The following is a 12,854-nucleotide window of genomic DNA, read 5'->3' on the forward strand; positions in this document are numbered from 1 at the left end:
GCGATATATAGTTATTGCATCTAACTATATGGTTTTGTGAGAGTAAATTAAGGTTTTGTAAATGCTAATCCCTAACTATATATGGTCTAAAACCTATGTTTTTTTCTGTGAATATATATATATATATATATATATATTACCTACTGGCAATAGCCAGTAGGTATATATAGTTAGGATTGGCTACCATAGGAAAATCCGAACATTCTATTGGGAATAACTTTGGCGCCAATAGAGGCATCTGCCTGTAATTTTCCTTAAAATGGTCTCGCTCCTTCCCTGAAAGTTTCAGGGGGATTCGTGAAGTGGGGGCGAGAAAAAAGGGGGGTCCCAAAACGTGGGTGAACAACCTTTACAACGAAACTTTTACAACGCACTACCATTACAACGCGGTCATTACAACGCAAACCATTACAACGCATTGCGCTGGGGGGCGCTCTAGGATAGGGAATAAGTTTAATTTTCTATCCAACACCTTCCCTAGTGTCCACGGGGACTGGAGTTGGAATAGAAAATTAAACTTTTCACTATCCAGTACCTCTAAGCGCTATGCGATGTAAAGGTATGCAATGTAAAAACCGCGTTGTAAAGGCAGGCGTTGTAATAGCCTGCGTTGTAATGTCATACATCCCAAAACGTGTTTTCCCCATGTTAATTTCCATAGGACGGTCTGACAAGTCTACAGCCCGAACCGCTGTACGGAATTTCGGCAAACTTGGCAAAATTGTAGGGACTGGTTTTTTTTTTAAATCACGGGGTGCGCGCACGGTACGCATACAGGTCCGCACCCCACGATTTCATAAAAAAAATATATATATTTTTTTTTTTGCCCTTAGCGGTCCTTCTGGGACAACCTGAGAAGGGCTAGAGGGTCAGGGGGTCTCAACCCTGCCCCCTTTTGCGTTTTCTGCTCTTGTTTTGTGCTCTCTTGTGCCTCAGTTCTACTGAGAAATGAGATGGCTGCTCAGGTGGTACCAGAAGGATATTAACATATAAAAACGTTATTCGCTAAATAGAATTTGCATTTACAAAACCTTTGAAGTTTTTTGAAAAAAAATTGGTTTCAGGCCATATATAGTTAGGAATTAGCATTTAAAAAACCTTGCAAATTCACTTAAAAATCATAGGTTTCAGGCCTTATATAGTTAGGAATTAGCATTTAAAAAAACCTTGCAAATTCACTTAAAAAACCATAGGTTTCAGGCCTTACGCGATTTTCAAAAAAAAAATAATAATAATTTTGCCCTTGGGGGTCCTTCTGGGACAACCTGAGAAGGGCTAGGGGGTCAGGGGGTCTCTACCCTGCCCCCCTTTCTGCGTTTTCGACTCTTGTTTTGTGCTCTCATGTGCCTCACTGCTCCTGAGAAACAAGATTGCTGCGCAGGTGGTCCCAGAAGGATAATAACATATATAAACGTTATCCGCTAATATAATTAGCATTTACAAAACCTTTGAAATGTATTGAAAAAAAATATAGGTTTCACGCCTGATATAGTTAGGAATTAGCATTTAAAAAACCTTGCAAATTCACTGAAAAAAACATAGGTTTCAGGCCTTATATATTTAGGAATTAGCATTTAAAAAACCTTGCAAATTCACTTAAAAAACCATAGGTTTCAGGCCTTATATAGTTAGGAATTAGCCTTTAAAAAACCTTGCAAATTCACTTGAAAAGTCATAGGTTTCAGGCCTTATATAGTTAGGAATTAGCATTTAAAAAACCTTGCAAATTCACTTAAAAAATCATAGGTTTCAGGCCTTATATAGTTAGGAATTAGTATTTAAAAAACCTTTGAAATTCATTGAAAAAACCATAGGTTTCAGGCCTTATATAGTTAGGAATTAGCTTTAAAAAAACCTTTGAAATTCACTCCAAAAATGTTTTAGGGGTGTTATAGTTTGCTGGACATTTCACTCATACAAAACCATTGAAATTGCTCCTATATAATTAGTTGGACTAACTATATTTCGCGCACCCGCAATGCACTGCGGTCGCCAGTAGGGAGTTATAGTTAGGACCTAGTTTCCATAGGAAATCCACAACATTCTATTGGGAATAACTTGGGCGCCGGTTGATGAATCTTTGCGAATTTCTCAAAGAATATGGCCCTTTACGCTCCGCTCCTTCCCTGAAAGTGTCAGGGGGATTTGTGAAGCGGGGGCCGAGAAAAAAGATGGGTCCCAAAACGTGTTTTCCCCATGTTAATTTCCATAGGACGATTAGAAACGGCTACAGCCCGAACCGCTGAACGGAATTACACCAAACTTGGCAAAATGGTAGGGACTGGTACGCAGTAGGGACTAGCGCAGGTCGCGCTGCTAGCGAGCTGCGATATTTTTAAATTACCTTTAGAGTATTTTGGTTTTGCTGAGTTAACTTTTTCCCTGATTTTAAATCCGATCTCTGTGACTGGGCTGTCCCCTTACTTGCATTTAATTCAGGAAGACGCACCGCCATTCGGCGGGTCCGGGTCCCCGGGGCTGGATTCCTGGGCGCCATCTTAGTTTGGGGTGAGTGTTTGTAGCGCGGGCGCCATTTTGGAGCGTCCCGACGCTCGAGTTGTTCAGGGAGGCGCCTATTTAAAGTCGTCCTCTCCCGCGCAGCGGGAACGCGCAGTGGGACGCCGTCGCTTAGCCGGAGTCGTGCCAGAGTCCTGCCCGTCTGCGCTCGTCCGCGTCGAGGTAGCGGGTGCGGGCTATGGACTCTGGCCTTCTGCCACTTTACCATCATGTGTAACATCGGGACGCACAGGTACGATCGTGCTGATATTCTTTCTATCAGAGACAGTCTTCCGGTGTGCAACCATGTCCCCTTACCTCCACTCTCGGGACCTTATGACTGTGCTTGCGGCTGCTTCTCTCTGGCCTCACCCACTGGGGTGCGCCCCATTGAAAAGACTGTCCGCGGCACTCACATAGACTGTACTGAGCGATCACTTAATATATGGAGCTTGAATGTAAGATCATTGGTCAAGCACTATCAGTCACTCCGGGACATGATAGATACGGACTCTCCTGATATCATATTTCTTACCGAAACTTGGTTACAGGATGCTGACACTGCCATCATAAATCTGGCCTTCCCTTCTACCTATACGGTGTTCACTTTGAACCGCGCAACTAGGGGAGGTGGTATAGCCATGGCGACTAAATCTTGCTTCCTGGCTGAGTGGAAGGCTCAGGATCTTCCTATGTGTGAAAGCGCCTCTTTTAAGGTAAAGGTTAGTCATCAATTTACCTTTAGTGGCATGCTTATCTATCGTCCGCCTGGGAATGACACCACCTTCAAGGCAGCCCTAGTAGATGTGGTTAGTTCACTGGTTTCTAGTTGTGCTAACTTTAACATCGTAGGTGACTTAAACATACATTTTGACCAGACGTCATCTTTATCCATCAGCACCTTGCTAGCGGACCTTGAAGCGCTGCAACTTAACCAACTAGTCACCTCTCCCACCCATATAGGAGGCCATACACTTGACCCCTTCTTCACCACCCTAGACCGGGCTAGAACATTGGACCCGATGGTGGTAGGTTGGTCGGACCATATGTTGGTTAAAGTGTCATGTCCCTTAGATAACCCACAACTTAAACCTGTGGATAAACAGATCCTAAAGCGCAATTGGCGTAAACTCAAGTTGGAGGAGTTTGTTAGGATACTGGAGGCACAGCCTCTAGGCACACTACAGAATGTGGAACAGGGATACGAACAGTTCTGCAACTGGGTCCTCACTGCCCTCGATTCTCTTATACCCCTGCGTTGGTCTAAATGTCACGCTAAGACCCGCAGCCCTTGGTACAATGAGACTCTTGCCGAGCTTAAGAGAGCCTGCCGGCAAGCTGAGAGGGCCTGGAGGAAATCCTTTGATCCCATGCTAAAATCGCTGTACTTTGCCCAGCTCAAGATCTACCACAGAGCTATCTGTCAAACCCGGGCTGCTTATTATGCAGCTGAGTTCTCCAATAGCCCCAACCCTTCCAAATTAATCTTCAAGGTACTTAAAGACCTGATGGGGAAACGGGCTACCTCGCGTGAAATCTGCACGGACTCGCACTGTGAAAGCTTGGCATCCTTTTTCGTCGAGAAGGTGCAGACAATTTATCGAGGATTCATACCATCTGCTTCCGGGGATGCTCCTAGTGCTGTGAAGGTCTCGGTGTCTGAAACTCTATCCTCCTTGCCGGCCATGTCTAACGAGGTATTCAACACTCTTAGCCTCAAAATTAAATCTGGTTCCCCCTTAGACCCGCTGAAGCCGGCGGTTTTTACTCTCCTCCCGCCCCTTTGTCGTGAGCCCATCTTGGAGCTGATTAATCTCTCCCTCAGTGAGGGCGTGGTTCCTCCCTCCTGGAGGCAAGCTGTGGTCAGCCCTATTTTGAAGAAACCCAACCTAGACCCCTTGCTCCCGGAGAATTACCGGCCTATCTCCCTCCTGCCTTGGACCGCTAAGGTCACTGAGGCACACGTGAATTCCACCCTGTCTGCCCATCTCTCGCGTAATAATATTCTTGACGAGAGTCAAAATGGGTTTCGCTCGCAGCACAGCACTGAAACGGCCCTGCTCTTTATGACCGAACATCTGCGGTCAGTGCTGGATGCAGGGCGACTGCGGCGCTCCTTCTGTTAGACCTGAGCGCCGCGTTCGACACGGTGTCTCATGACATCTTGATGCAGCGCTTGGAGGAGGTAGGTATCGCTGGGAAGGCTCTTCAGTGGTTCCGCTCTTTCCTATCGGACCGGTTTTTCAAAGTAGCCATTCCCCCTGGCCAGTCCTCTTTCCATTCTTTGGGTCTGGGAGTCCCTCAGGGCTCTGCTTTAATCCCCACACTGTTCAATCTGTATGTGAAACCGCTGGCCGCTGTCGTCAGGCAATGTGGCCTTACCATGACATCGTATGCCGACGACACGCAGCTGGCGGTGACACTCAGTGGGGACCCTGAGGTGAATGCGCCCAGATTCCGTGCAGGACTTATAGCTGTGGCTAATTGGATGCGTAACAACTGCCTACAGCTTAATGCGAAGAAAACCGAGGTCCTGATTTTAGGGAAACAGGCGGAACTTTGGGGAGACCAGTGGTTGCCTCCCGAATTGGGGGTGTCTCCCATTCCAGCGGCTGAAGTTAAAAATCTGGGGGTCTGGCTGGATTCCAACCTCTCTTTTACCAGCCATACAAAGAAGACAGCAGCTACCTGTTTTGGTATTCTGCGAGGACTGAGACCTGTCCTCAAATTCTTCGACCCTCCCACGCGGCAACTGGTGGTTCAGGCCTCCATCCTTTCCCGACTGGACTACGGGAGTGCCCTGCTGCTTGGAGTCAATCAGGCTGAGGCTACTAGGCTTCAGAGGGTGCAGAATGCCGCTGCACGGGCCATTGTGGGCCTTCCGAGACGACGCTCCGTCTCCACCGTTCTGACCTCCCTTCATTGGCTTCCGGTCAGACAGAGAATCAAATTTAAGGCTCTCTGTCTGACATTTAAGATCCTGAAGCTCTCCTCCCCTCCCGTCCTTGCGGGCCTTATTTCTCCGTATGTCCCTACGCGGTCCCTCAGGTCTGAATCTTACCATCTGGCGATTAAGCCAAGATTCAGACTGAGTAGGATGGGAGGACGCTCTTTTCGCATTCTGGCGGCTGATTTATGGAATTCCCTTCCTGTACACATCCGTGCCCTAAACAGCCTAACTCTTTTCAGACGCGCCATCAAAACCCACCTGTTTGCCTCTGTTAACTGATTCTTCTCTTCTCAGCTCTTCCTGTTATGTTGTGGTACCTGATCAGGCGCCAGGACGCCCCTTCGCTGGGGCAGCTGTGCGCCAAATAAAAGTTATTAACATAACATAACATAACATAGTGAAAATCGCTGAAGTGGTTTTCATGAAAATTAGCTACAAAAAAATGTATATATCTATATTCGCGCTGGGAGTGCTTTGGGTATGCGTACCGGTAAGCGCACCCGGTGTGCCACAGAAGTGTGCGAGCAGAAAGCTGATTGGCTCTCAGGTGTCTGTGAACATTCCAAATGGTCCGGGGAGTCCGCCATCTTGTGTCTCGGTAGAACCGAGACACAAGAGGTGAAAAACATAAGGGGGAAAACGTTAAAAGGGGGCAGGGTAGAGACCCCCTGACCTCTTAGGTTTTCTCAGGGGGGCCTAGAAGGACCCCGAAGGGCAAAAAAGCTATTATTTTTATGTTTATTTATTTCACGGAGTACGCTCAGGGCGTGTGTACGGGTGCGCGTACGGGTGCGCGCACCCTGAGTGCACCGGAGTTTAAATATTAAAAAAATATACAGGAAAAAACATGAATATTACAAAAATATAGAAAATTGGAATAATTAGAAAAAATTTCAAAAATGAATAGCTATAAAAATTAGCTATTAAAAAAACGTACTCACTCCTTCTCCCACTCCCTCTGTCCTCTCACATCCTTACTCCCCTTCACTCACTCCCTCTCTCTTACCCTCACTCCCTCCATCCACTCACTTTGTCACTCCCCCTTCCCTCACGCTCACTCCCTTTAACTCGCCAACACTGCCTCACTTACCTTTCTTTGCTCCCTCACTCAGTCCCCTTCTCTTACTCCTTCCTTCACTCCCTCTATCTCCTCACTCCCTCACTCCCCTTGTCTTATGCTCACTTGCCTTTATCCACCCTCTATCACCCCTCTTTCCTCAACCCCACTGTCCTTCTCTCACCCTCCCTCACCCCCGTTCCCTTACTCCACTTCCCTCACTTATCCTCATTCTCCATCTTTAACTCCCCTTTCCCTCACTCTCCTCCACACTCACCTTTTCCCAGTCCCTCTGCTTCACTCCCCTTCCCCTTCTTTCCTTCCTTCGCTCCCTCAGTAATTCCCCTTCCCTCACTCACCTTACTCCACTTAACTCACTTCTTCTCCCACTCCCTCTGTCCTCTCACTTCCTCACTCCTCTTCCCTCACTCCCTCTGTCTTACCCTCACTCCCTCCGTCCCCTCACTCTCTCACTTCCCTTCACTCACCCTCACTCACCATCCATCCCTCACAGTCATCAACTCACCCTCACTCACTCCCCCCTCCTTCTCCCTCACTCCTCTTGACTTACTCTCACTCCCATTACTTTATCCTCCCTCACCCTCCTTCCCTCAATATCAATCCCCTTTTTTCACCTTTACTCATTCCCTTCCCTCACTCCCTGTCACTCTCCTTCGTTCATTCCACTTCGACTCACTCCCGTTCACAACTCACCTTCCCTCACTCCGCTTCTGTCATTTGTTCTCTCAGTCACTTTCTCCCCTTCATTCAGTCATTTTATTCATTTATTTATGCAGTACACATTTATTGAAAAAAAAGAATGACACAATATATAAGGAATATAGCTGTTTTTTGAGAATTGGAGGTAGTTCTAAAAAGAACTAGTTTTTTGTTCTTTTTTTGGTTTTAAATTTTTTTTCTACTTTTTAAGAACGATTTAAAAAAATGTGGGGCTTTTTTTCAGGACAAAAATAAAACCAGGGAATTCAAAACTGCTCAACAGGCACAAAAAAAAGGTGAAAAATTAGGGCTGGGTTGAGAAGCGGTGTTCCTCCTTCTTTCGAACAATTAGTTCAATGCTCTGCTCCCCGTAGCAGAGCAGTTGATCACACTGTTTGCAGTGTATTTTCAAATCTGCAAACACCGGGGGCAACCGGGGACACTCACTGCGTATCAGCGGGGCAGTGACAGCGTCAGATGAGCAATCAGGCGGAGACAAAAGGGCGCAGTACTGTTTTGCAGCGCTCCACACCCCGGACTCAAGCCCAGCGACATGCCGGAGTCTTGAAGAACAAAGGTCGAAACACCCGGCTCAGTCAGTCCATCCGGTTGAGCGCCGGTCCATACTGGGGTTCATGCTGGGGGGTTGAGGGGGGGGGGAGAACCACTCCCAAGGTGATAGTTGGTATTCTATAAAAATTTGCTATTAAAAAAACGTAATGGGGGCGTGGATACCGGCCGATCAAGATGGCCGCTTAGCCTGTGAGCTCCGGGGACCCAGCTGCCCTTTCCACTAATCCGCACACTTATCCTCATAATTACGCTGCTCCGACGACGGCCTCCAGGATCGGAGCGCAAGCGGTACCGCCTGATGTAACTCTCGTGAAAATCGGGCTTTCAATCAGGCCAAGTGACTGACTGATGAACCGTGGCCTACCTGCAAAGCCAAGACCGGGGACTAAAGTTACGAGTCGGCCGCCGTCTGGTAACCGGAGATGTGACGACGGCGCCCACCCCTGATCCGGCGGTGAAAACAGACAGTGCGGATCCTTCGGCACCGACGCACGCTCGTGCAGCAGCCTGACACCGGTGACTACCCACACAGTGAGGTGCGACTGCCCGCCTCCACCTGGCACCGGACCGCGGTTCCGGTCGCTGGCCGTGACGGACGCCGGAGGTTGTAGCTGCGGTTAGTGTGGGAACCCCTTTGCCCGGCTGCCGCCGCGGAATACCATCTATCACCTTGGGAGTGGTTCTCCCCCCCTCCAACCCCCAGCATGAACCCCAGTATGGACCGGCGCTCAACCGGATGGACTGACTGAGCCGGGTGTTCCGACATTTGTTCTTCAAGACTCCGGCATGTCGCTGGGCCTGAGTCCGGGGTGTGGAGCGCCGCAAAACAGTACTGCGCCCTTTTGTTTCCGCCTGATTGCTCATCTGACGCTGTCACTGCCCCGCTGATACGCAGTGAGTGTCCCCGGTTGCCCGCTCCTTGGGCTCCACGCACTGAACTGATTTTCCCACGGACGGACCACTGGCTCATACTGACTGGGAGCCTCCAACTGGACCAGCTTGCAAGCACTGTGGGCTACAAGAATAAGATGCCATGGCGGGCAGGGGACCAAGGCATACTACCACGCAGGCGAAGCTGGATAAATTTGGCTATGAAAAAGGATCTTCTCCCGGCCACTCTCAAAATAAGCCTGCGGACAATGAAGGGGCAAAAAAGATCACCCTTGAGAACGTGATGAAGGCTCTTGCTAATGTACAGGTGACGGTGGGCACTATATCTACAGACGTTTCTCTGCTGTGTGCAGACCTCCACAAGATGGCGGATAGGGTTAAAGAAGTGGAAATAGTCGCCGAGTCTCTCGTTGCAGACACTTCTGAATTTCAGACCTCAGTCGCCCTGCTTGAAAAGGAGAATAGAAGACTGGCTGAGAAGCTCAATGAGCAAGAAGGGCGGGCAAGACGCAACAATGTTCGGATTATTGGCGTTCTGGAGGCAGAAGGTGCAAGGGCTATGGACTTGTATGTTGAGGAACTAATTACCACCAAACTGCAGCCTAAGGGACTTTCAAACTTTTTCTCGACCGCCCGGACTCGCTCCTGACCGGTTGCTCCTTCCTTGCTCCTCTCCCTGTGCTGCTATCTTGCTGGAGATCGCACTGCTACTTCCACGGTATCGCCTGCATTATTTATTTATCTCAGTGGTATCGCCTGCATTAGAGTAAATAGCGCCGTGTTTAAAATCGGCTCGCCTGCTTTTATCACATTTGCGCAGTGTTTTGTGTAATCTCATTGATATCAGCGCTTGTGACCTGTGCTGCTATCTTTAAAATCGGCTCGCCTGCTTTTATCACATTTGCGCAGTGTTTTGTGTAATCTCATTGCTATCAGCGCTTGTGACCTGTGCTGCTATCTTTAAAATCGGCTCGCCTGCTTCTATCACATTTGCGCAGTGTTTTGTGTAATCTCATTGATATCAGCGCTTGTGACTATAGCGCCGCCCGCCCTGCACTGCATTTCACCTGGCAGCAAAGTGCATTATTAAAGTAATTTTATTCGCTGGCGACCTACTGCCCCTGCCTCGCCTCCCCTCTGACCTCCATCTTGTCTGCTGTTGTTGTTTTCCCTGCCCCTCCTCCCCGCTACCGCCTCCCAGCTGCTGACCCTCCCACGCTCCGCCCCCTCCACCCTCCATTTATGGCCAATGCCTCCACGCGCAGCGTCCACGCGCTTCGGACACGCCGAAGGTGCGCCAAAGGTAAGCCCGTCTACGCCCGTCCGCGCCTGGACCGCGCCCAGCGCCAGACCCCCTGCCCCTCGCACTGCCCACCTCCGCATTACCTACGATGTAGCCACCCTCCTAGCCCTTAACCCCGGCCGCGCCCCCATCTGCGTCCAAGCCGCCCCTGGCCACACCCATGGACCTTTCTCTTGCTACTCCTGCAAATACAGCGGCACCGTCAACATCTCCGCTCCGACCACACCACAGATTCCCGACCCCAACCACCTAGAATGCATCCTTCTCAACACCCGCTCGGTCCACAGGCACGCCATTGACCTTTGGAACCTACTAGACACCATCTCTCCAGACGTCGCCTTCCTAACGGAAACATGGATGAACGCCTCCTCCGCCCCTGACATCGCCATCGCTATCCCTGACGACTATAAGATTACACGCAAAGACCGCACCGACCAAACAGGAGGAGGAATCGCTATCGTCCACAAGAAATCAATCCACATCTCAACCAGCTCTGACGCCAACCTCGCCAACTCCGAACACCTTCACTTCCAGATCCACATCGACCCCAAGACCACTCTCAGAGGCACCCTCCTCTACAGACCACCAGGACCCCGCGCAAAATTCAGTGAAGACATCACGGACTTCATCACCCCACACGCGCTCCCCTCCAAAGACTACATCCTCCTGGGAGACCTCAACTTCCACCTTGAGAAGATCAACGACCGCAACACCGCCACCCTCTTAGACAACCACGCCAACCTCGGACTTAAACAACTGGTCACTTCCCCCACCCACATCGCAGGTCACACACTCGACCCCATCTTCACCTCTAGCAACCATGTCTCTTTCAACCACACTACGGAGCTCCTCTGGACTGACCACAGCTGCGTCCACTTCACCTACAACAAGCCGAAACCCATCATCCACCTCCAACCAACTCTACAAAGAAACTGGAACAAAATCACCACGGAACAGATCTCCTCATCGCTCCTTCAAACCTCCCCAGCCCTCTCTTCTGACGCCAACGAAGCCGCCTCCAACCTCACCCTTTGGTTATCCAACACCGCAGACACCTTAGCACCACTGAAAAAACGCCTACACAAAATCAAGAAGGCCTCATGGTTCAACGAGGACCTCAAGAAATCCAAGAAACTATGCCGCTCCCTTGAAAAGGCCTGGAAAAAAGACTCATCCACCAGCAACAAGGACGCCTTCAAAAACGCCATCCGTACTCACCACCAACTGATCCGAAAAGCCAAAAAAACAGCATTCAAGGATCGACTCGACAACAACGCCCACAACAGCAAGGAACTTTTCAACATCGTCAAGGAATTTTCCAACCCCTCGGCCAACTCCAACGACATCACCCCCTCTCAAGCCCTCTGCGATTCCCTAGCCTCTTTTTTCCACAACAAGATTGCTGACATCCACAACAGCTTTGACAACCAACCCGGAAGCCAACCCACCCTACCATCAGCTGACTATCTTCCCCCCGTTAACACCCTCAACGCCTGGAACCCAATCACCACTGAGAACACCATCCACCTGATGAATTCCATCCACTCTGGATCCCCCACAGACCCATGCCCTCACCACATCTTCAACAAAGCAGACTCCGTCATAGCTCCGCACCTCCGAGACATCATCAACGGTTCCTTCAACTCCGCTACCTTCCCAGAAGACTGGAAACACGCTGAACTCACCGCTCTTCTGAAAAAACCAACAGCAGACCCCACCGAACTCAAAAACTACCGCCCCATCTCACTTCTTCCATTCCCGGCCAAAGTCATCGAGAAAGCTGTCAACAACCAGCTCGCCGCCTTCCTCGAAGCCAACAAATCCCTCGACTCCTCACAATCTGGATTCCGAGCCAAACACAGCACTGAGACCGCCCTCATCGCAGCAACAGATGACATTCGAACTCTACTGGACAATGGAGACACAGTCGCCCTCATCCTCCTCGACCTCTCTGCAGCCTTCGACACAGTCTGCCACAGCACCCTTTTACAGCGCCTCAAAAACATCGGAATCCAAGGAAAGGCACTGGAATGGATCACCTCGTTCCTCTCCGGAAGAACCCAGAGAGTCCGCCTCCCACCATTCAAGTCCGAGGCCTCTGAAATCATCTGCGGCGTACCACAAGGATCCTCACTCAGCCCCACCCTCTTCAACGTATACATGAGCCCCCTCGCGACCATCGCCCGCCAACACAACCTTAACATCATCTCTTACGCGGATGACACTCAACTGATCCTTTCTCTCACCAAGGACCCCAGCACCGCCAAAACTAACCTACACGAAGGAATGAAAGAAGTCGCCGAATGGATGAAACAAAGCCGTCTGAAACTGAACTCAGACAAAACAGAAGTCCTCATCTTAGGTAAATCCCCCTCTGCTTGGGACGACTCCTGGTGGCCGGAAGCCCTCGGAAAAGCACCCATCCCGACAGACCACGCACGGAACCTTGGCGTCATCCTGGACTCTTCACTTTCAATGAACAGACAAGTCAGCGCCGTATCCTCTTCCTGCTTCAACATCCTTCGCATGCTCAGAAAAACATTTCGCTGGATCCCCACCGAAACAAGGAAAACAGTCACCCATGCTCTGGTCACGAGCCGACTGGACTACGGAAACACCCTCTACGCAGGTACCACCGCCAAACTACAGAAGAAACTACAACGAATCCAAAACGCCTCAGCCAGGCTCATATTAGACATCCCACGCAACGAACACATCTCTGGTCACCTTAAAGACCTCCACTGGCTACCCGTCAATAAGAGGATCACTTTCCGACTGCTTACCCACGCACACAAATCACTCTACGACATCGGACCAGATTGCCTCAACTCTCGACTGTCCTTCTACACCCCCTCCCGCCAACT

This window comes from Lissotriton vulgaris, unplaced genomic scaffold (assembly GCF_964263255.1).
Source record: "Lissotriton vulgaris unplaced genomic scaffold, aLisVul1.2 SCAFFOLD_1766, whole genome shotgun sequence".
Classification (NCBI taxonomy): domain Eukaryota; kingdom Metazoa; phylum Chordata; class Amphibia; order Caudata; family Salamandridae; genus Lissotriton; species Lissotriton vulgaris.